The sequence below is a fragment of the Pan troglodytes genome, chromosome 17 (genome assembly GCF_028858775.2).
Source record: "Pan troglodytes isolate AG18354 chromosome 17, NHGRI_mPanTro3-v2.0_pri, whole genome shotgun sequence".
In the NCBI taxonomy this organism is placed as follows: domain Eukaryota; kingdom Metazoa; phylum Chordata; class Mammalia; order Primates; family Hominidae; genus Pan; species Pan troglodytes.
Window position 1 is genome coordinate 22,007,549 of NC_072415.2, and position 21,947 is coordinate 22,029,495.

General features: G+C 40.5%; 1 pseudogene; it reads left to right on the forward strand.

Annotated features, from left to right (window-relative positions):
• The first annotated feature begins 1,774 nt into the window (after positions 1–1,774).
• Positions 1,775–19,678, forward strand: LOC134808635 (syncytin-A-like; annotated as a pseudogene).
• Positions 19,679–21,947: the final 2,269 nt, after the last annotated feature.

A 21,947-nucleotide genomic window follows, 5' to 3' on the forward strand; every position in this document is an offset into this window, starting at 1 on the left:
TGGGAAAGGTGTATGCCACCGTGCCCAGCTAATTAAAAAAAAAGATTTGTGTGTGTGTGTGTGTGTAGAGATGGGGGTCTCACTGTGCTGCCTGGACTGATCTTAAACTCCTGGCCTGAAGCAATCTTTCCACTTCAGCCTCCCAAAGTGCTGGGATTACAGGTTTGAGCCACCACACCCAGCCCTAGCTTGGTCTTATAGGTAAGGAGTTAAGCTAATTAATTATGAGTGGGAAAGTGTTGGGAGTAAAAGAGGCAGCATGAGAAATAGAAATATGAGAGTACAGGACAATTTGTGGAATGGCATCTGTTCATTCATTTATTTAACAAGTTTTTTTTCCAGAAAGCCATCATTGCTAGGCCTGGGGATGGATTATCCCAGTCATCTCAGCTTTAAACTTAATGAGTTTCTCCCTTTTCCTCCAGGGGGCCACTGGGCAACTCTGTGGATGGTGGTACAGTCATTGTTATGAGGACCACGGGAGTGGAGAGGGCATGGGGGAAATGATTAGTTCCATTGTGGGCAAGCGGAATTTGTGATGCTAGTGGGCAACAAGACAGACATGCCTAGTACATTTCTGATGAAATTGGTCTGGATCTGTGTCTCAGTTGTCTATTTCTGGGTAACAAACCACCTCACAACTCAGTGGTCTAAAGCAAACAATGTCTTATTATCTCTCATGATTCTGACTGAGCTCAGCTGTGTGGTTCTTCTGTTTCATGTGAGGCCAGGGGCTTGCTTGGGCTGAAGAGGTCCAAGATGATTAACCCACATGCAGCCTTGGAGGGAACAGCTGGAGCTCCACCGGGTCTCTTCTCCCTCCCTGTCTCTCTTTCTCTCCCACTCTCTCTCCCTCCAGTCTTGGGACTTCTCCATATGACTTTTCACATGGTAGTTAAAAGCTCCTAAAGGCATGTGATCCAAGAAATGAGAAGCAGATGCTGCCAAGCCTCTTAAGGCTGGGCCTGGAATTGGCATGGTAAGATTTCTACCACATTCTCTTGGTTGATGTGAGTCACAGGCCAGCTGAGATTCAGTGTGGGAGAGGACTCTCCAAGACATGAATATCAGAAACTGTGGTTCCCTGGAGGTCATCTTTGTAGGGTAGCTATATGTAACTAAACTTGAAAATAGTATTCTTCATTCTTTTTTTTTTTTTTTTTTTTGAGACTGAGTCTTGATGTGTCACCAGGCTGGAGTGCAGTGGTGCAATCTCAGTTCACTGCAACCTCTGCCTCCAGGGTTCAAGCGATTTTCCTGCCTCAGCCTTCCGAGTAGCTGGGACTACAGGCGTGTACCACCATGCCCAGCTAATTTTTGTGTTTTTAGTACAGACGGGGTTTCACCATGTTGGCCAGGATGATGTTGATCTCTTGACCTCATGATCTGCCTGCCTTGGCCTCCCAAACTGCTGGGATTACAGGAGTGAGCCACTGCACCTGGCCTCCTCATTCTTTGAATCCATCATCAAATATTTCAGAGCTTGTGTCTCAGCTAAGCCTGTTAGTAAAGTTGCTTTGATTAGTTTAAGTATTCCCTGAACAGTCTCCTCATCTCTGTCTAGTCCATGGGCAACTTAAGTGAATTCCTGATGGTATAATCGCAAACAGATCTTTAACTTGGAACCAAAGTGAGGGAGTATATTAGTCTGTCCTTGCACTGCTATAAATAAATACCTGAAACTGGATAATTTATAAAGAAAGGTTTAATTGGCTCATGGTTCTGCAGGCTGCATAGGAAGCATGGCTGGAGAGGCCTCAGGAAACTTACAATCATGGCGGAAGGCAAAGGCGAAGTAGGCGCATCTTACATGGCTGGAGGAGGAAGAGAGAAAAGCGGGGAGGTTCTATACGATTTTAAACAACCAGATCTTCTGAGAACTTACTTGCTATTACAAGACCAGCAAGGGGGAAATGTACCTCCATGATCCAATCACCTCCCACCAGGCCCCTCCTCCAACACTGGGGATTACATTTCAACATGAGATTTGGGTGGGGAGACAAATCCAAACCATATCAGGGAGTGAATATTCTCAGTCTGCAAATGCATTCGTTATGCTGTGATGAGGAGGGTAGACCGGGACCCTGTCAGGTCCTCAGAACCTTGGAGAGTGGCTGTCCCATTCAGCTCTACAAGCTGATGGCTGAATTGCTAATTTTGGAGTGGAAAGAAGAACGCTTTCGTGTTCAGTTACTATCTGTCATTGGAATTCTATCACATACTTCAGTTTTGGGCTTTGTGGGTTTTTAGGGTCATCTGCAGATATGTATTGAAGTATTCAATAGCATAGGCAGAAAATAACACAGTCTTCATATTATTAAATACATTATATTATTAATATCATGCTTCTTTGAGAATTTGTAAAAATGAGAATTTTGCTGTGTATTTCCCATGGTAAAGATAAAATGAGATAAAAACTCTCAGTATACTGCAATTATTACTCAAAAAATAAATAAATATGTACTGTGTAGGAGTTCTTGTCCTCTCTTGCATGTTTTTTAACCTCAGGTTTGATCCCTGAATCACATTTTCTTGCTACTTAGGAGGACCCATCAGCCGATTTAAGAATGATCCAATTTCTCTCAATTGGCAATATCTCTAGATATAACACATACCACACAGTCTTTGAATTCCATGAACACAGAATCGATGCTGGCCATTTTTCTACTATACTGCCCCACATTTTTTTCATCTATAAAATATGAGTTAAAATTTATCTTAAAATAATAGTTGGAATAAATGAGCAAGTGAAAAGCACTTTGAAAATATATAGCACAAAACAACTGCACCACTAGCTATTATTACTATTCCTCAAAATATGTAGTATTTCTAGTCCTGTTGTCTATACTTCTTTCACCTTTCTAAGAGGTGTTGGGAAATTTATTCTTAACACTGAGATTATTAAAGCACAGCTATTATTCCCCCTTGTTGTGGCAATAAAGGACATATTATTTCAGCTATAGCTAACTTATAAAAATGTTCAGTTACTCATGTCTTAGCCCGAGTGAACATTCATTATTATGCTACATTCTTTACTCTTTGTAAAATAGTTGTCAGCTACAAATGCATTATCCTACACATTGAAGTTAATGATGGAAAAATGCTGCTGTCACAGAAAATTGGATTGTGAAAATAGATAAATGCTCAGGTGCTTATTTTTAAAATAGGAAGCATTCATCTTGTGACAGTATTGGCTTCTAGTAGCTCTATCTCCATTACATAAGTGCCAGGCAGGCAATTATTATCCTGGAAGAGTGTGAGGACTTGTTATTTCATCAGCACATAAACAGTCTTCCTACTAGATGCCATATATGGTCTGAAGTCCTGGACTCCAATCCAACCTCTTCATTTAAACACTTTTAAATTTGTATATTTTAAAATATAAACAATGATCCAAAATTCAGACACTTCAAAAAGGCATATAATGAAAAGTCCCCCTTCCCTCCTCTCCTCCAGCCACACAGGGCCCCACCTTGAAGGCAAATGATGTTAATGGTTTCTTGTGTATATCTGAGATATTTTGTGCATATATAGACATAGATCTGTATATCTATCTTCCTTATTGCCCCCTGTTATGGACTGAATTTGTATTCCCCAAATTCTTATCCTGAAGCCGTAATCCCCAGTATGTTCTGCATTTGGAGATAGGGCCTTTAAAGAAATAATTAAGGTAAAGTGAAGTCATTTGGGTGGGCCCTAGGCCAATATGGTGTCCTTATAAGAGGAGGAGATGAAGACAAACACATGCAGAGGGAAAACCACATGAAGATACAAAGAGAAGATGGCCATCTGCAAGCCAAGACAAGAGGCTCCAGGAAAAACCAAACTTGCTGACACCTTGATCTTGGATTTCTAGCTTTCAGAGTTGAGAGAAAATTTCTGTTGTTTAAGCCACCCAGTCTGTAATATTTGTTATGGCAGCCCTAGCAGACTAATATGCCTCTGCTATTTTTTTTATTTTTTAATTTTTTACAAACTAGTAGCATACAATGCCCACTTTGCTGGACCCCTCTTTTTCACTTACTATATTTTTCACGAAGCACATAAAAGCTTCCCTCTTCATTTATTGTTATGGATATATGAATTATTTTTATTATATGGTTGTAGCATAACTATTTGACCATTCTCCTACTGATGAACATTTAGAATATTTCCAATATTTTACTACTAGAAACAATACTGTCATAAATAATTTGTATATGAATAATTTTACACACAAGCAAGCATATCCATAGAATCAGTTTCTAAAACTAACACCACTGTGTATAAGGACATCTGCAGTAATATTTTGGGTTTAAAAAAATGTTTTTAAATTTTTTATTTTTTGAGACAGAATCTCATTCTGTTGCCCAGGCTGGAGTGCAGTGGTGCAATCTCAGCTCACCACAACCTCTGCCTACCAGGTTCAAGCGATTCTCCTGCCTCAGCCTCCCAAGCAGCTGGGATTACAGGTGCCCGCAACCACGCTTGGTCATATATATATATATATATATATATATATATATATATATATTTTTTTTTTTTTTTTTTTTGTATTTTCAGTAGATACGAGGTTTCATTATGTTAGACAGGTTGGTCTCGAACTCCTGACTCTGGTGATCCGCCCACCTCCACCTCCCAAAGTGCTGGGATTGCAGGCATGAACCACTGCATCTGGCTTGCAGTAATATTTTGATAGTTATTGCCAAATTGCCCTTCCTGGAGGACATACAGACTTATACTTACACCAGAAAGAATGAGAGTGCCTACTTCCTACATCTTCCACACACAGTTTGTTATTGAACTTTTTGATTTTTACTAATCTGGTAAAAATTTTGCAGGTCAGGAAGTATCATTTTGCAATTTTCTCATTGTGATGATGTTGAACATCTTTTCGTAAGTTTAAAAGACATTTATATCTCATTTTTTGATTAAGCTTCTTTTTCCACTGGGCTTTTCATCTTTTTTGTATTGTAGATGTTCTTTTTTTTTTCTTTTTCTTTTATTTTTATTTTGAAACAGGGTCTTGCTCTGTCACCCAGGCTGGAGTGCAGTGAGGTGATCATAGCTCTGTGCAGCCTTGACCTCCCTGGCTCAAGAAATCCTCCCATCTCAGCCTCCTGAGTAGCTGGAGCTACAGGTGCACATCATTATGCCTGGCCAATTTTAAAACAATTCTTTGTAGGGATGAGGTCTCACAATGTTGTCCACATTAGTTTTGAACTCCTCGGCTCAAGTGATCCTCCTGCCTTGGCCTCCCAAAGTACTGATGTTCTTTATTTGTTAGAAAAATTAGTCATTTTCAGTGATATGAGTTGCAAACATTTCCCCCAGTTTGTACTGGTCTTTTTACATTACTTCTGAGGAGGCTGTGTAGAAAATTTTGAGTTTAATATTATCAACTTTATCAGTCCTTTTTAAAACAGTGCAATGGCCTCTGACAATAAGCACCCAGAGTGAGGATTAACTTCCTGGGGACCTCGGGACCCCTGAACTTGCTTGCAGCTGGTGTCTGAAATGAGGCTCACTTCAGACATCAGCTGCAAGTTCAGGGGTCCCCAGGCCACCTTCACTCCTGACCAACTGGTTACAAGTTTGGGGTTCCCACAATCCTCTCAAGTTTGATAATTCACTAGAATGACTAACAGAATTCAGGGAAGAGCTATATGATTTTAAAAATTACAGTTTTATTATCACAAAAAGATTACGAATAAGAACCAATCAAAAGAAGAGACAGATAGGGAGAGGTCTGGGAGGGTCCTAGATGGGAAGCTTCTGGTGTCCTCTCCCTGCAGAGTTGGGATGCATCTTCCTCTGAGCACATCGGTGTGTACAATATGCAGAGTACTCTCAACTAGGATACACACTTGAGCTTCAAGTTCAGAGTTTTTTTTTGGTTTCATTATGTGTGCATGATTGATTGAAACACTAGTCACCCTCTGAACTCAGTCTCCAGCCGCCCCTCTCCCCTCCCTGGAGATCAGGCTGATATCACTTGGCTCAAATTCCAACCCTCTAATCACATTATTGGTCTCTCTGTCAGTGGCCAGCCTCTGTCTCGAGTCGTCTCTTAGAAACTGTCGAAGAGCCTCCTATGAGTCACCTTATTAGAATAAACTATCAGGGCATACCATGAATAACAAAGACATTCCTATCACCCAGGAAATTCCAAGAAGTTAGAGATTAACTCACAGGAACCAGGAACCAGGGACAAAGCCCAATAAATTCTTTATTACTCAGGATACAGATTCTGGATTTTGTTTCATACATAGAAAGCACTTCCTTTTCTAAGATTATTACAAAAACAAATTACCCCATGATTTCCTCTAGTACCTGAATGATTCAATTTTTTTCCAACATAAAAGTGTGATTATAGATTCAAATAGTTTTCTTTTTTCTTTCTTTCATTCTTTCTTTTTTTTTTTTTTTTTGAGACAGGGTCTTGCTGTGTTGCACAGGCTGGAATACAGTGGTGTTATCATAGTTGACTGTAGCATCGAGCTCCTTGGCTCGAGCAATCCTCCCATCTCTGCCTCCTGAGTAGCTGGAACTATAGGCATGTGCCACCATGCTTGGCTAATTAAAAATTTTTTTTTTGTAGAGATGGGGTCTCCCTATGTTGCCCAGGCTGCAAATTGTTTTCTTGATAATTGTCCCCTAACCATTTGTTGAATAAACTATTTTTCTTCTACTGATTGAAATGCTAACCTTATCCTATACTAAATTTCCGTATGTATATGGATCTATTTCTCAACTTTATAATGTGTTCAATTGCATTTTTAAATGTTTATACCACATTATTATAATTTTATAATTTATTATTTCAAATTAATATTAACAGTAAATTTCTTAAACTTCTAAAAAACATTTTTTTGGAAATAGATTTAAAATCAAATACCAATTAGAGGTGGTAAGACACAAATGTAGCTGTCAGAGGAGTAGACAGCATCCTATTGATCTGGTTTGTCAGCTGGTTAGCAGGTTAGCATAGGGATTGTTCCAATGAATTCACTTACTTTATTGCCAGAATTGAAGAAAACTTATAAAACTGTGCTGCATTTATTTGTGTTTTACAAGCAGTTATTCAGAATCAAATGGAAAATTTTCACCACATTGGAAATAGCCTGGCCAAATCCTCAAATTCCACAGAAGCAGTTTAGGTGTTTGGGCTTCTCAATGGTCAGCTGTTGGATGAGTTGGGCACTTGTTTTCCTCAATGACCACCTCCTGTACATCTTGACCTGGAGACAAACTACTCACTTTCTCCCAGCAGCATTAACTGGGCCTCACTCTGTTCTTGAACAAGATGAGTTCAAGTCAGCCAGTGCAACCAGATCCAGTGTAGACAGAATCCGGTTCTTTGATCATCAACCCTGGGAGGAATTATCATCTTCATACTAGTCTTTTCCTTCAGACTGGGCAAAGAACATTTGTGGAATAGACCATATATTTGTGGCTCTCACTGGTAAAAATGTAGCTTTGTAAGCTTGCCTGAGAACAGAGCATGAATGTCAGATCCTGGCTCAGCTGCACTGCCTAACTTGGGGAGTTTTAGAAGTTACGCATCAGCAAAAAAATGTCCTGATCTGACAGCTTTGAAGAGAGTAGTGGTTCTCCCTGCTTGGAGTTTGAGATCTGAGAACGGACAGACTGCCTCCTCAAGTGGGTCCCTGACCGCTGAGTAGCCTAACTGGGAGACACCTCCCAGCAGGGGCTGACTGACACCTCATACAGCTGGGTGCACCTCTGAGACGAAGCTTCCAGAGGAATGATCAGGCAACATCTGCTGTTCTGCAAAATTTACTGTTCTGCTGCCTCCGCTGGTGATACCCAGGCAAACAGGGTCTGGAGTGGACCTCCAGTAAACTCCAACAGACCTGCAGCTGAGGGTCCTGACTGTTAGAAGGAAAACTAACAAACAGAAAGGACATCCACACCAAAATCCCATCTGTACGTCACCACCATCAAAGACCAACGGTAGATAAAATCACAAAGATGGGTAGAAACCAGAGCAGAAAAGCTGAAAATTCTAAAAATCAGAGCGCCTCTTCTCCTCCAAAGGAACGCAGCTCCTCCCCAGCAACGGAACAAAGCTGGATGGAGGAAGACTTTGACAGGTTGAGAGAAGAAGGCTTTAGACGATCGGTAATAATAAACTTCTCCAAGCTAAAAGAGGATGTTCAAACCCATTGCAAAGAAGCTAAAAACATTGAAAAAAGATTAGATGAATGGCTAACTAGAATAACTAATGCAGAGAAGTCCTTAAATGACCTGATGGAGCTGAAAACCATGGCACGAGAACTACGTGACACATGCAAAAGCTTCAGTAGCCGGTTTGATCAAGTGGAAGAAAGGGTATCAGTGATTGAAGATCAAATGAATGAAATGAAGCAAGAAGAGACGTTTAGAGAAAAAAGAGTAAAAAGAAATGAACAAAGTCTCCAAGAATTATGGGACTATGTGAAAAGACCAAATCTACGTCTGATTGGTGTACTTGAAAGTGACAGGGAGAATGGAACTAAGTTGGAAAACACTCTTCAGGATATTATCCAGGAGAACTTCCCCAACCTAGCAAGGCAGGCCAACATTCAAATTTAGGAAATACAGAGAACGCCACAAAGATACTCCTCGAGAAGAGCAACTCCAAGACACATAATTGTCAGATTCACCAAAGATGAAATGAAGGAAAAAATGTTAAGGGCAGCCAGAGAGAAAGGTCGGGTTACCCACAAAGGGAAGCCCATCAGACTAACAGGGGATCTCTCAGCAGAAACTCTATGAGTCAGAAAAGAGTGGGGGCCAATATTCAACATTCTTAAAGAAAATAATTTTCAACCCAGAATTTCATATCCAGCCAAACTAAGCTTCATAAGTGAAGGAGAAATAAAATGCTTTATAGACAAACAAATGCTGAGAGATTTTGTCACCACTAGGCCTGCCTTACAAGAGCTCCTGAAGGAATCACTAAACATAGAAAGGAACAACATACCAGCCACTGCAAAAACATGCCAAATTGTAAAGACCATCGAGGCTAGGAAGAAACTGCACCAACTAACAAGCAAAATAACCAGCTAACATCATAATGACAGGATCAAATTCACACATAACAGTATTAACCTTAAATGTAAATGGGCTAAATTCTCCAATTAAAAGACACAGACTGGCAAATTGGATAATGAGTCAAGACCCATCAGTGTGCTGTATTCAGGAGACCCATCTCACATGCAGAGACACGTATAGGCTCAAAATAAAGGGATGGAGGAAGATCTACCAACCAAATGGAAAACAAAGGCAGGGGTTGCAATTCTAGTCTCTGATAAAACAGACTTTAAACCAACAAAAATCAAAAGAGACAAAGAAGGCCATTACATAATGGTAAAGGGATCAATTCAACAAGAAGAGCTAACTATCCTAAATATATTTGCACCCAATACAGGAGCACCCAGATTCATAAAGCAAGTCCTTAGAGACTGACAAAGTGACTTAGACTCCCACACAATAATAATGGGAGACTTTAACACCCCACTGTCAACATTACACAGATCAATGAGACAGAAAGTTAACAAGGATATCCAGGAATTGAAATCAGCTCTGCACCAAGTGGACCTAATAGACATCTACAGAACTCTCCACCCCAAATCAACAGAATATACATTCTTCTCAACACCACATCACACTTATTCCAAAATTGACCACATAGTTGGAAGTAAAGCACTCCTCAGCAAATGTAAAAGAATGGAAGTTATAACAAACTGCCTCTCAGACCGCAGTGCAATCAAACTAGAACTCAGGATTAAGAAACTCAATCAAAACCACTCAACTACATGGAAACTGAACAACCTGCTCCTGAATGACTACTGGGTACATAACGAAATGAAGGCAGGAAAAAAGATGTTCTTTGAAACCAATGAGAACAAAGACACAACATACCAGAATCTCTGGGGCACATTTAAAGCAGTGTGTAGATGGAAATTTATAGTACTGAATGCCCACAAGAGAAAGTATGAAAGATCTAAAATTGACACCCTAACATCATAATTAAAAGAACTAGAGAAGCAAGAGCAAACACATTCAAAAGCTAGCAGAAGGCAAGAAATAACTAAGATCAGAGCAGAACTGAAGGAGGTAGAGACACAAAAAACCCTTCAAAAAATCAATAAATCCAGGAGCTGGTTTTTTGAAAAGATCAACAAAATTGATAGGCCACTAGCTTGCTAATGGCCTAATAAAGAAGAAAAGAGAGAAGAATCAAATAGATGCAATAAAAAATGATAAAGGGGATATCACCACCAATCTCACAGAAATACTAACTACCATCAGAGAATGCTATAAACACCTATACGCAAATAAACTAGAAAATCTAGAAGAAATGGATAAATTCCTTGACACATACACCCTCCCAAGACTAAACCAGGAAGAAGTTGAATCCCTGAATAGACCAATAAAAGGTTCTAAAATTGAGGCAATAATTAATAGCCTATCAACCAAAAAAAGTCCAAGACCAGGCGGATTCACAGCTGAATTCTACCAGAGGTACAAGGAGGAGCTGGTACCATTCCTTCTGAAACTATTTCAATCAAAAGGAAAAGAGGGAATCCTCCCTAATTCTTTTTATGAGGTCAATGTCATCCTGATACCAAAGCCTGGCAGAGACACAACAAAAAAAGAGAATTTTAGACCAATATCCCTGACAAACATCGATACAAAAATCCTCAATAAAATACTGGCAAACTGAATCCAGCAGCACATCATAAAGCTTATCCACCACGATCAAGTTGGCTTCATCCCTGGGATGCAAGGCTGGTTCAACATACACAAATCAATAAACGTAATCCATCATATAAACAGAACCAAAGACAAAAACCACATGATTATCTCAATAGATGCAGAAAAGGCTTTTGACAAAATTCAACAGCCCTTCAGGCTAAAAACTCTCAATAAACTAGGTATTCATGGGACTTATCTCAAAATAATAAGAGCTATTTATGACAAACCCACAGCCAATATCATACTGAATGGGCAAAAACTGGAAGCGCTCCCTTTGAAAACTGGCACAAGACAGGGATGCCCTCTCTCACCACTCCTATTCAACATAGTGTTGGAAGTTCTGGCCAGGGCAATCAGGCAAGAGAAAGAAATAAAGGGTATTCAATTAGGAAAAGAGAAAGTCAAATTGTCCCTGTTTGCAGGTGACATGATTATATATTTAGAAAACCCCATCATCTCAGTCCAAGATCTCCTGAAGCTGATAAGCAACTTCAGCAAAGTCTCAGGATACAAAATCAATGTGCAAAAATCACAAGCATTCCAGTACACCAATAACAGACAGAGAGTCAAATCATGAGTGAACTCCCATTCACAATTGCTTCAAAGAGAATAAAATACCTAGGAATCCAACTTACAAGGGATGTGAAGGACCTCTTCAAGGAGAACAACAAACTACTGCTCAAAAAATAAAAGAGGGTGCAAACAAATGGAAGAACATTCCATGCTCACAGATAGGAAGAATCAATATTGTGAAAATGGCCATACTGCCCAAGGTGATTTATAGATTCAGTGACATCCCCATCAAGCTACCAATGACTTTCTTCAAAGAATTGGAAAAAACTACTTTAAAGTTCATATGGAACCAAAAAAAGCCCACATTGCCAAAACAATCCTAAGCCGAAAGAACAAAGCTGGAGGCATCATGCTACCTGATTTCAAACTATACTACAAGGCTACAGTAACCAAAACAGCATGGTACTGGTACCAAAACAGCATGGTACTGGTACCAAAATAGAGATATAGACCAATGGAACAGAATAGAGCCCTTGAAAATAATACCACACATCTACAACCATCTGGACTTTGACATACGTGACAAAAACAAGAAATGGGGAAAGGATTCCCTATTTAATAAATGGTGCTGGGAAAACTGGCTAGCCGTATGTAGAAAGCTGAAACTGGATCCCTTCCTTACACCTTATACAAAAATTAATTCAAGATGGATTAAAGACTTAAATGTTAGACCTAAAACCATAAAAACCCGAAGAAAACCTAGGCAATACCATTCAGGACATAGGCATGGGTAAGGACTTCATGACTAAAACACCAAAAGCAATCGCAACAAAAGCCAAAATTGACAAATGTGATCTAATTAAACTAAAGAGCTTCTGCACAGCAAAAGAAACTACCATCAGAGTGAACAGGCAACCTACAGAATGGGAGAGAATTTTTACAATCTACCCATCTGACAAAGGGCGAATATCCAGAATCTACAAAGAACTTAAACAAATTTACAAGAAAAGAACAAACAACCCCATCAACAAGTGGGTGAAGGATATGAACAGACACTTCTCAAAAGAAGACATTTATGCAGCCAAGAGACACATGAAAAAATGCTCCTCATCACTGGCCATCAGAGAAATGCAAATCAAAGCCACCGTGAGATACCATCACATACCAGTTCAATTGGTGATCATTAAAAAGTCTGGAAACAACAGGTGCTGGAGAGGATGTGGAGAAATAGGAACACTTTTACACTGTTGGTGGGACTGTAAACTAGTTCAACCATTGTGGAAGACAGTGTGGCAATTCCTCAAGGATCTAGAACTAGAAATACCATTTGACCCAGCCATCCCATTACTGGATATATACCCAAAGGATTATAAATCATGCTGCTATAAAGACACATGCACATGTATGTTTATTGCGGCACTATTCACAGTAGCAAAGACTTGAACCAACCCAAGTGTCCAACAATGATAGACTAGATCAAGAAAATGTGGCACATATACACCACGGAATACTATGCAGCCATAAAAAAGGATGAGTTCATGTCCTTTGTAGGGACATGGATGAAGCTGGAAACCATCATTCTGAGCAAAGTATCGCAAGGACAGAAAACCAAACACCGCATGTTCTCACTCATAGGTGGGATTTGAACAATGAGAACACTTGGACGCAGGGTGGGGAACGTCATACACCAGGGCCTATTGTGGGGTGGGGGGAGGGGGGAGGGATAGCATTAAGAGATATACCTAATGTAAATGACGAGTTAACAGGTAAAACACACCAACATGGCACATGTATACATATGTAACAAACCTGCACGTTGTGCACACATGCCCTAGAACTTAAAGTATAATGATGATGATAATAATAATAATAATAAAGAAGATATGCATCAGGCTTCATGTGTCAAAATGCCTGCCTTATCCTATCTTTCCATCTTATTTATTTATTTTTTTGAGATGAAGTTTCACTCTTATCGCCCAGGCTGGAGTGCAAAGGCACGATCTCGGCTCACTGCAACCTCTGCCTTCCGGGTTCAAGCAATTCCCTGCCTCAGCCTCCTGAGTAGCTGGGATTACAGGCATGCACCACCATGCCCGGCTAATTTTGTGTTTTTAGTAGAGATGGGGTTTTGCCATGTTGGTCAGGCTGGTCTCAAACTCCTGACCTCAAGTGATCTGCCTGCCTTGGCCTCCCAAGGTGCTGGGATTACAGGTGTGAGCCACTGTGCCCAGCCCATCTTATTTAATTTGTATACCTCCTTTGGGAAGTCAAGGTGAAAGAATCACTTGAGGCCAGGAGTTTGAGACCAGCCTGGATGAAATAGTAAGACCCTGTCTCTACAAAAAAAAAAAAAAAGAAAATTAGCCGAGTGTGTAGCCTGTAGTCCCAGCTACTCAAGAGGCTGAAGCACAAGGATCACTTGAGCCCAGGAGTTCAAGGCTGTGGTAAGCTATGATCAAGCAACTGAACTCCAGCCTGGATGACAGAGCAAGCCTTTGTCTCTAAAAAAATAAAAATAAATAAAAAATTTTATATACATTAAGATTTAAAGGCCATGAAAGTTGTTCTTCAACAGAAAACTATGTTAGTGTTAGATATAAGTTCTAAATTTCTCTTCAAAGAATCAGTATGTCAGTATGTTTAATTCTTGGCCTTCTACTTTTAAACTTAACTTCCTCGTAAAGCAACTTTTTTCCATTACTTACTCCACCCTGACTCATTCTGATTATCTGCTCCATTCTGACTCATTCCGATCACCTGCTCCATTCTAACTTATTCAGATTACCTGCTACCTGCTCCGCCCTGACTTGTTCTTCACCCTGCTTAACCATTTTTTCCCGCCAAAACACCCACCCCGTCACTCTCTTTAAATTAGACAATCGGAATTAGTTTAGCCTGTGCAGTCTAACCCTACCCAATAGGGGAATGACACAGCAGCAGGGGCCACGTGCGTCAGGGATAAGAACCTCTTCCCCTCCCTTGTCCAAGTGTGTGCTCACCATTGCTCCATCTGTAAGGGTGCACCCTTCTATGGAAGTAACTTGCCTCGCTGAGAATTAAAATTTTATATTTGAGTGCTATTTCTTTTGTGGCATTGAAACTTTATATATAACAATTTGGGGGCTCACCCATGATTGCATTCCCCTCTTGGGATGGTCTCTGGTTCTGTCTTGTGAGGAGGCGCGCCCCGCCCCTTGTGGCAGCCTCAGGGGTGAGAAATGATTCCTCAGTATGGGAATAACCTGAGCTCTCAGCAACATGGAAAAAAAAAATAAAGGCAAGAATTTTCCAGTGGGGAAATTGAGCCTTATCCCAAAAGGCAAGAAATTTCCAGTGGGGAAATTGAGCCTCACCCCAAAAGGTGAGAAATTTCCAGTAAGGGAAATTGAACCTTGAACCTTACCCCAAAACCATCAAGATGGGAAATACACCAAGCAAGACAGGGATCAAGGAGGATAAAGATGGTAACAAAGATATCACTCTGGATAGCCCCCTAGGTCTCATGCTAAAACACTGGAAGGCTAATGAAAGAACTAAACATAGGAAAAAGCAACAAATGATAAAATATTGCTGTTTTCTTTGGACTCAGGGACCCATCCTCAAACCCTCAATCTTCTGGCCGAAGTTTAGGTCGAATGAGGATGCAATGTGTCAGCTTCTAATCTGATATGTTAATGATAGAAGTCCAGTGTCTCAAGAAGAACTAGGCTATGGAGGCAAGGACCTGCCCTCCTTTTTCCCTTAAAAACAAATAGAGAAGAACCCAATCTGGCACCTCAAAATGAAAAGTCAGAGGAGCCAGCTCTCATGCCTGAAAATTCCAGCACATGGGATCCCCTAGACTATCTTCCCCCATTCAGTGTCCCCAATTTTTCCCCTCAGACAGCCACTGCTGCCTCAGATCCCATTCCAAATTCCTCCTCTACTCACATTATCCCTCCTCCTTATAACCCTGACTCTTGGGAATTACCAACCCATCAGCCTGTTCTCTCTCAACCTAAATACCCCTCTCTAAAAGGACTCCATCATGCGGTAGAACAATGTAAAAAAGATATTCAGGATTTCACATTTCCCTTGGTACCTAAGAGGTCAGCCCCAGTGCTCTTCGCTTTGAAAGAGGTACCACAAAGAGGGGGTGGCCATTGGCTTTGTAAATACTCCCCTAACCAGCTCAGAAGTCCAGAATTTTTTTAAAAAAGGAGCTTAAACTGCTACTAGGTGACCCTTACGGTGTGGCAGACCAAATTGACCAATTCTTAGGACCCCAGTTGTAAACTTGGGTTGAGTTAATGTCCATCTTGGGCGTCCTCTTTTTAGGGGAAGAAAGAGTAGCTCCACTACTGCTGGTCCTTCCCCTAGGGGAAAGGGAAGGAGAGGGGAGAACAGCAGCATAAGCAGCTGGCAGAGGCAGGGAAAGAACAGCAGAGAGGAAAGAGAGAAAGAGAGGGGAAAGAGAAAGAGAGAGCAGAAAGAAAGAGAGAGACAGAAAGAGAGGTGGAGAGAGAGGAAGAGACAGAAAGACAAAGAGGGAGTCAAAGAGAGAGAGAGGCAGAGAGAGGAAGAGACAGAGAGACAAAGAGGAGGGTCAAAGAAAGAGAAAGAGAAAGTCAAAGAGAGAAAGAGAGAAGTAGTAAAGAGAAAACAGTGTAACCTATTCCTTTAAAAGCCAGGGTAAATTTAAAACCTATAATTGATAATTGAAGGTCTTCTCCATGAGCCTATAACACTCCAATAATACATTGTTGTCAATATAAACAGGGCATAGCCGGAAAGCACTGAGGCCTTCCTATCAAAAATCATTAACCCAGTAACTGGTGGATGGCACAAATGCATTTAATCTGTAGCTGCAACTGCTTTGCTAGCAGAAGAAAGTAGAAAAATAGCTTTTAGAGGAAACCTCATTGTGAGCACAACTCCCCAGTTCAGAACCATCCTAAGTCAAAAAAAAAAAAAAGCAAAAATGTAGCTTACTAACTCAAAAATCTTTAAGTATGGGACTATTCTGTTAGAAAAAGATGATTTAACATTAGCCACTGATAATTCCCTTAACCCAGCAGGTTTCCTAACAGGGGATCTAAATCTTAATTAATTACCATACAAAGGTCTGACCAGACCTAGGAGGAACTCCCTTTAGGACAGTTCCCGGGAGGACAGATGGTTCCTCCCGGGTGGGTGACTGAGGGAAAAAGACACAATAGGTATTCAGTAATTGATAGGGAAACTCTTGTAAAAGCAGAGTTAGGAAAATTGCCTGATAATTGGTCTACTCCAACGTTTGAGCTGTTTCCACTCAGCCAAGCCTTAAAGTACTTACAGAACCAGGAAGGAACCATCTATACCAATTCTAAATTTGGACTAAACAAAGTCTTATTAACAGCAAAGGATAATTGAAATCCAAAACTTACAAGGTTTTCAACAAAAGTAAAGTTTGCTAAAAGTTAACAGTGTAACATGTATTATCCTAACTTCAAATCTTATGGCCTTAGGCAGTCTAGTCCACAGACAGGAAGTAAGTTCGCTTTGGAAAAGAATGGTTATCATCTTTAGGGGGAAAAAAGTCGGGGTGCAGGGTGGGGGGGAGAATTTATGTAAAAATAATGTTATATGGTAAATTCTTATCCTAAAATAAATTAACTGGTTGTTTAAAGAAAAGGATGTTTGCAACAAGTCAGAAAGTTGAGGCATGTCAAAGAATTGTCTGTGAAAATCATGAAAAAAAAAGTTATAAAGGGAATTTATGCAAGAAATGTTGTAGAATTTAAAAGTAATTAGGCCTCCTCAATGTAAAAATATTGAAGAAGTAGTTTATGTGCAAGGTGAATAAGGTAAGTAAAATATACCTTTGGTAAAAGGATTATAAGGAGGCATAAGAATGTGGATTTTTACCTACATTAAAAACTTTAAAAAAATATTTTGTTTTAAAGGTTTTAGCAAGTTTTGAAACATTAATTGTAAAGGAAATTCTGTGTGTAAACATATTGGCTAAAGTTAAAGAGGTATCATCCAGTTTTTCTGTGAACTGGACATTAAAATAAAAGCTCAACAGGTTTTTCTTAAAGCACTAACCTGCTCTTTAACAGAAATTATAAAAGGTTAAAGAGTCTATAAAAATCTTACCTTATGGTCAGACATTAATAAGTGAATAAATATGTCTACAAAGTTTTATTAAAACTAAGTTTAACATTAATAACACACTAATATAAAGGTGAAATTTAGCTTATCTGGCATGAAAACCATACAGGAAGCATTGTCAAATATAAAATGGTGTTTGGCTTTCTTTGGTCTAAAAACCAATAAAAAGAGGTGCTAACAGAAATTTCTCAGTAAAGGCACCAAGGACTATAAAGTCCACTGCTGATGTCCCTACAATTAAAACAAAAGGTCAACTTCTTAGAAATTATACACTTAGTGTATCTTCCACTTTCCTTTCCTTCAAAACTAAAAGTCTTTTAGCACAGGTACCACCCCTAGAATTTCCGGTAAACCAGCACCAGCCTGAAGAACATGTTTTCATCAAAGAGTGGAAAGAAGAAAAACTCGAGCCAGCCTGAGAAGGGCCCTACCTTGTGCTGCTAACCACTGACACTGCTGTTCATACAGCAAAAAAGGGATGGACTCATCACACCTGAGTCAAGAAAGCGCCACCGCCTCCAGAGTCGTGGGCGATAGCCCCAGGGGAAAACCCTACCAAATTAAAGCTAAGAACAATTTAACTCTCTTTCATTTATTCTGTTACTCTTTCTTCTTTCCTCACTCTATTGTTGACCACCTAGTTATTAACATAACCAAGTCAATTTTGCCTCAAACTATTGCATTTAATACTTGCCTTGTTATACCCTGTGGGGACTTGTCAAGTCAAAGACAGCTCTCTCCTTCAGAAAAGTACCTCTGTCCCTCCTGACTCTCCTCAGACTGGGCATTAATAAATTAGGACCATTTAATCTGGAGAGATTTCGATAAAGACCCCAGTGTCAACCAGGAGTCTTGCCCCCTGATGTAGAGCTTTTATGCCGTAGTTGGTCCAACATTCTGTGGACCACTAAAGAGCAAGGATGGACTGCCCCAACTGGTTTTTGTAATTTCCTAAAACCATACATTCATTTTACTAGAAGATCATAGAAGTTAAAGACTTAAAACAAACTTTGGCAATTAAGGCAGATACCAAGATGCAAATGCCTGGTTGGAATGGATTAAATATTCCATCCACACATTAAACAAAAGCAATTGTTATTATGCTTGTGCACACGGCAGGCCAGAGGACCAGACTGTCCCCTTTCCTCTAAGGTGGTCCTTCAGTCGACCAGGCATGGGCTGCATGGTAGCTCTTTTCCAGGATTCTACAGCCTGGAGTAATAAGTCATGCCAAGCTCTCTCTCTGCTATATCCTGGAGTCCGGCACCCTGCGGGTCAGCCCCTGAGAGCCATCCAGCTTCCATCTCCCAACACTAAGTTCACTTTGTGTCTCTCACGACAGGGGGAAAACTTAGCGTTCCTTGGAGACCTGAAGGGATGCAGTGAGCGTAAGGATTTTCAAGAACTTATCAATCAGTCAGCCCTTGTTCATCCCCGAGCGGATGCGTGGTGGTATTGTGGTGAACCTTTAGTGGACACTCTGCCAAATAACTGGAGTGACACTTGTGCTTTAGTCCAATTGGCTATCCCTTTCACCCTGGCATTTCATCAACCAGAGGAAGGAAAAATGAAGCATCGTAAAGCTAGAGAAGCCCCTTATGGGTCTTTCCACTCTCAGGTCTATTTAGACACAATTAGAGTCCCATGGGGAATACCAGATCAATTTAAAGCCCAAAATCAAATAGCTGCAGGATTTGAGTCAATATTTCGGTGGGTGACAATTAATAAAAATGTAGATTGAATAAACCAAATCTACTACAACCAACAGCAATTTATTAACTACACTAGAGATGCTGTTAAAGAAATAGCTGTAAAATTAGGTGCTACTAGCCAGAGGGCGTGCGAAAATAGGATAGCCTTAGACATGATATTAGCAGAAAGAGGAGGAGTTTGCATCATGGTTAAAACTCAATGTTGCACCTTCATCCCAAACAACACCACCCCTAATGGAAGTATAACAAAAGCATCGCAAGGTCTGACTGCTCTATTCAATGAGTTAGCCAGCGACTCAGGGGTAAATGACCCCTTTACAGGATGGCTAGAAAAGTAGTTCGGTAAATGGAAAGGAATAATAGCCTCTATTCTTATTTCTCTCGCAGCTGTAATAGGTGTACTTATTCTTGTCGGGTGCTGTGTCATGCTATGCATCCGTAAGTTGGCACAGAGGCTCATAGAAACGGCACTTACTAAAAACTCCCTTAACTATCCTTCACCTTATCCAAAGAAGCTTCTTCTTTTGGAAAATCAAGCAGAACAAATAAGCCAAGACATGTTAAAAAAAGTCTGATGACAAAAATCTGTAAGGAAATGCAAGAGGAAGGATTGTTAGATATAAGTTCTAAATTTCTCTTCAAAGAATCAATATGTCAGTATGTTCAATTATTTGCCTTCTACTTTTAAACTTAACTTCCTCATAAAGCAACCTTTTTTGATTACCTACTCCACCCTGACTCATTCTGATTACCTGCTACCTGCTCTGCTCTGACTCATTCTTCACCCTGCATAACCATTTTTTTCCCGCCAAAGCAGTCACCATCACTTTCTTTAAATTAGCCAATCAGAACTAGTTAGCCTGTGCGGTCTATCCCTAGTCAATAGTGGAACAATACAGCAGCAGGGGCCACGTGCGTCAAGGATGAGAACCCCTTCCCCTCCCTAGTCCAAGTGTGCACTCACCATTGCTCCATCTGTAAGGGTGCACCCTTCCACAGAAGTAACTTGCCTTGCTGAGAACTAAAAGAAAATTTTATATTTGAGTGCTATCTCTTTTTGTGGCACTGAAACTTTATATATAATGTTAGTCTTATTTATGTATGCATATATTTATTTTTAGCAGACATTCATTCACTGCCAAACACCTACTATAAGTCAGGCAGCATGTGTTGGAGACAGAGAGGTAGTAAGACAGATGGGACTTCAGGCTTCCCAAAGCTTGGATCAATTTGGGTAAATTAATGGGGACTAAGTATTTAGAAAACAACCCCTATTGTATTTTATGGGAAGAACTGAGTTGGTAGTGTTAGAAATAAAATTTCGGTGCCACAAAAGAAATTGCACTCGAAGATAACATCTTCTTTTTAATTCTCAGCAAGGCAAGTTACTTCTGTAGATGGGTGCACGCTTACAGATGGAGCAATGGTGAGTGCACATTTGGACAAAGGAGGGAAAGGGGTTCTTATCCCTGATGTACATGGCCCCTGCTGCTGTGTCATTCCCCTATTGGCTAGGGTTAGACTGCACAGGCTAAACTAATTCCAAGTGGCTAATTTAAAGACAGTGATGGGGTGAGTGCTTTGGTGGGAAAAATGGTTATGACAGAGCAGGTAATCGGAATGAGTCAGGGTGGAGCAGGTAATGGAAAAAGGTTGCTTTACGAGGAAGTTAAGTTTAAAAGTAGAAGGCAAAGAATTAAACATACTGACATACTGATTCTTTGAAAAGAAATGTAGAACTCATATCTAATGATAGGACTCCAGGTGTAAAAGAATCCATGAGAATCCATGAATATTTGATGTTTTTATTTCTCACTGTGTTCCAGAAAGGATTTGTGGGGGCTTAAATTTTTTATTGACATAAAAACACCCAGTAAAGTAGTATATGCATAAAAAATATCAATGAAATGCTATTATACATTAAATTAATAATAATGGATACCATGCATTTGAATACCCACTTTCCTGTGGCAGGATGGTTTGTAAAATATGAAGTCTTTTTTGCTAGCTCATGTATTGAAAATCCAACATTCTTGGCTTATATATTCAAAAGGAAAGGCCCAGTTGTGATGTAGAAACAAGTGGAAAGGAGAACAGATGATGAGTGGAGTGGATATTGCTGTAGCGCTCACTGGTGTCCCCTCTTCTGGGAAGAGGCAGCCATCTCACAGCAACTGAGAACAGCAGGTGCCTCTCAGCTGGGTCCCCCATCAGAAACTGCCCTCAGCCACAGGGAACTGATTAGGCATCACCCCCTTCCACAAGATAAGGCATCACCCCCTTCCTCCAAGAAGTGGTGGGTCTCCTCATCCAGTCTCTGTGCTTGTGCCAAGTGACTGGGCAATATGGGGATATAAAAGCCCAGCCTCCTTGTCTCAGTTTGGGCCAACTCTGAAGGGCCATCCAGCTCCCCTTAGGAAAGGCTGGAGCTGCAGTTTACAACACACTGGGGGGAAACTTCTCTTTCAGCCCCCAGTCCTGCCTTTCTCACTTCTGGAGGTTAATTGGGAGAGAGAGAGAGAGAGAGAGAGAGAGAGCAAGCAGGACTCGAGACTGGATGAGGAGACCCACCATCAGAAGGTATGGCGTGGACAGTTGAGGATGCAGCTGTGTCTCATGGAGACCATTGTAGGCAGACTTCTGAGACCCCCATCGCCCTGCCCTGGTTCCAAGTCCCTGGTGTATATGCACCTAGAAGCTGCTGTGATGGCATTTTGCAGGTGTCATTAAGTTACCACATAAGTTGGTGTGAAGATAGGGAGATGATCTGTGGTGAGGGGAACCAACCTAGTCACGTGACCCCTTTAAAAGCAGTTTTCTCCCTCTGGCTACAGATAAGGAAGT